Consider the following 373-nt stretch of genomic DNA (forward strand, 5'->3'; position numbering starts at 1 on the left):
GAAAGAGAGAATCTACATTTATTTAAAAAAATTAAACATTAGTCTAGCATCTCTGACCTTATAAACTCCTTGAAGTTGCATGTAAAATGTTTTCTTCTAGACCTGCAGTTTTCTCAAAATCATAGCAAAATAAATGTAATATATTCAAGGTATGTCACACAAAAAATTTTTTATGAGTTTAAAACACCCTGACCTAAGAATAAACAACTAAAACGTTTGCATTATAGGCAATTCATCCTTCAGTAGTGTGATTCTGTGAACTGGATATTTAATGTAGTAGGCACATACTCAAAAGTTCAGCAACAATGTAACACAGAAACTAAACCTATTCTTTTTTTTTTTTTACTAATTTTATTTATTTATTTATTTATTT

At 27.1% G+C, this 373-nt stretch overlaps 1 protein-coding gene across 1 annotated transcript in view; it reads right to left on the reverse strand.

The window, feature by feature from the left end:
• ARPC3 (actin related protein 2/3 complex subunit 3) overlaps positions 1-373 on the reverse strand; it is an 18,261-nt gene that overhangs the window by 1,349 nt on the left and 16,539 nt on the right. The gene's annotated exons all lie outside the window — the stretch shown is intronic.

The sequence above is a fragment of the Tupaia chinensis genome, unplaced genomic scaffold (assembly GCF_000334495.1).
Source record: "Tupaia chinensis unplaced genomic scaffold, TupChi_1.0 Scaffold000258_1, whole genome shotgun sequence".
Taxonomy (NCBI): domain Eukaryota; kingdom Metazoa; phylum Chordata; class Mammalia; order Scandentia; family Tupaiidae; genus Tupaia; species Tupaia belangeri.